The sequence below is a fragment of the Pempheris klunzingeri genome, chromosome 11 (genome assembly GCF_042242105.1).
Source record: "Pempheris klunzingeri isolate RE-2024b chromosome 11, fPemKlu1.hap1, whole genome shotgun sequence".
In the NCBI taxonomy this organism is placed as follows: domain Eukaryota; kingdom Metazoa; phylum Chordata; class Actinopteri; order Acropomatiformes; family Pempheridae; genus Pempheris; species Pempheris klunzingeri.
In genome coordinates, this window is record NC_092022.1 from 27,075,001 (window position 1) to 27,077,500 (window position 2,500).

The following is a 2,500-nucleotide window of genomic DNA, read 5'->3' on the forward strand; positions in this document are numbered from 1 at the left end:
GTGCTGTTTGTGGTTAAACCAAAAGGATCTTCCAGGTCTCTCTCTGTAGGGATCCTTTCCATGATGCTGTCACACACTTAGAATAACACTCTGAGCCTGTCAGTGGATCAAACAAGCTCTTTCAGTGGACCTACTGTGATACAGTGACCAGTCACTCAGACACCAGGATGAGGACAGAGGGGAACCAGGACTGCTGCTACCTTCACTGTGACGCAAAACATGGTTTTCAAATGTCTGTAACTTTTCATCAGCCTCTCGTTCTCAACAAAGTGGTGAGTTTAGTGTGAAAGCAGCTAGTTGCTAACACAGCCGTTAGCGCTGGAGGGAAAGAGCTACTGCTGCTGACGTTAGCTGTGAGCGGACAGCCCGTCGTCCTTTTCTGTGGAACACCAACGTGTTTCAGCTGCTGAGAAACAACACAGATAAACTTCTACAGAATTAATAATACACACACACACACACACACACACACGCCTGGACATCACTTTAAGAAAGGGGTGTGGCCTGAGAAAACCACGTCCGTCCTGCTCGTCACACTGCTGATATCGATAAAGTTTTTATCAGTGCCTCACAGTCTGTGGCTACACCCTGACCGCAAGGACACGTGAGCTCGTGGTGGTGATACAGGCTCACAGACACCACTTACTATTGTTGTTATCTTATTATCCATTATTAGTCTATTAGCATCATCCACACATCAGTTATTAGACATCATTAATGTGGTGACTATCGTCATTGTGCTTTTGGCTCAACACCACATTCAAACTGACGGCTGACTGGAAGTTCAGAAACAACTACGGCCGCCTGCTGAGGAAATAAAATAAAAGCCTCACAGCATCACACAGACGTTCGGCTGTGAAAATATCCTCTGAGGAGCTTTCAGATTCCTGTTTGAGGACCGCGACACTTAATTCACATCAGGTCAATAACTTCAGCTGATGGACCTCTTGGATCTGCTGTCAGACGTCAGCAGAGCAACAGTTCGTCTCCACGGCTGTTATTCCAGAGTCCCACAGATTTAAACCGACTGTCAGCAGATAATCAGCGATAACGCAGTAAGTGACAGCCTGATGTATAAACACAGGACACAGATGAAGTCTGTGTGTTTATCAGCCTCAGCTTGGGGTGTGTGTGTGTGTGTGTGTGTGTGTGTGTGTGTGTGTGTGTGTGTGTGTGTGTGTGTGTGTGTGTGTGTGTGTGTGTGTGATTCTGTGTCCCTGCAGATAAACAGAGGGAACAAAAGTGTCCAACAATCAGAGCACAGCTGCAGACGGACGCTCAGCGCTCACAGTCTGTGACCAGAGGGCCAAACATGTGACACGCCGGGCCGTCACACAGGTGAGTCAGGCTGTGGTCGGGCCTCCGCCGGGACCATCCGGGTCACCTGAGGACACGGCGGCCTGAGGGTCCGTGGTGAGGAACAGGTTCATCATCAGGACGGTCCGAGCGCAAAGAGTCCAGACGCCATTCAGGCTGCGTTCATGTGGGTTCGGACGGACGGACACAACAGCTGACCGCCTGTTGCTATGGTGATGTATTGTTTACAGAAAAATGGAGTGAAATGTTTTAAATAAAATCACCCTGGCTGGTTTTACTCCACGTCTGTCAGTAAAACACTGGCGGACGCCGTCAGCTGTGGCGGCTGCGTCACAGCAGGAAGCCGACAGGTGTAGGTTCCATGTTTAGAACATAGTAGAGCTTTAAACAGGAGGTTCTCTCATGCTCACAGACGGCTGGAAGGAAAACACCATGAATCTAAATCATGATGACATGATTTAAAAACAGTGAGTAGAGATTAATGACCACAGTGTTAATGATGGGATTCACCTGTCAGAGGGTGACCTGGTGACTCTGTTATAGCAGACACAGGGAGTGTGTGTGTGTGTGAGTGTGAGTGTGTGTGAGTGTGTGTGTGTGAGTGTGTGTGTGTGTGTGAGTGTGTGTGAGGACTGTCCTGGACACAAACCATGTGACGGTTTGTTACAGTAAACCAGGTCAGGGGGCGCTGGAGCCTCCTGTCAGTCATGCAGACGGTGTCACCTGATTGGCTGATGAGCCCAGCAGTGAGTATGAGGAAACGACAGCTGGGTCATGTGACTGCCCCTGTTATTACCTTATTATGAGCCAATAACTGAAATAATGAGCCCAGATCTCAAGACAGAGGCCTTAAAGAAGAACTGCACTGTTTCTACCCCTGGTCCTCTGTGTCCTCATCCTGGTGTGTGAGTGACTGGTAGGTAGTAAAAGTGTTGGAACTGGTCCAGTAGATCACCTCAGCCAGCAGACACCAAACGGGCTGCAATGGCTGCAACGTGATCCTTTGGGACAACTGCACCTGATCACAGTAGGTCCACTAAAAGAGCTTGTTTGATCCACTGACAGGCTCAGAGTGTTATTCTAAGTGTGTGACAGCATCATGGAAAGGATCCCTACAGAGAGAGACCTGGAAGATCCTTTTGGTTTAACCACAAACAGCGGCTGCTGGCTGAGATGATCTACT

General features: G+C 48.8%; 1 protein-coding gene across 1 annotated transcript in view; it reads right to left on the reverse strand.

The window, feature by feature from the left end:
• Positions 1-2,500, reverse strand: part of otud5a (OTU deubiquitinase 5a) — a 19,158-nt gene that overhangs the window by 6,026 nt on the left and 10,632 nt on the right.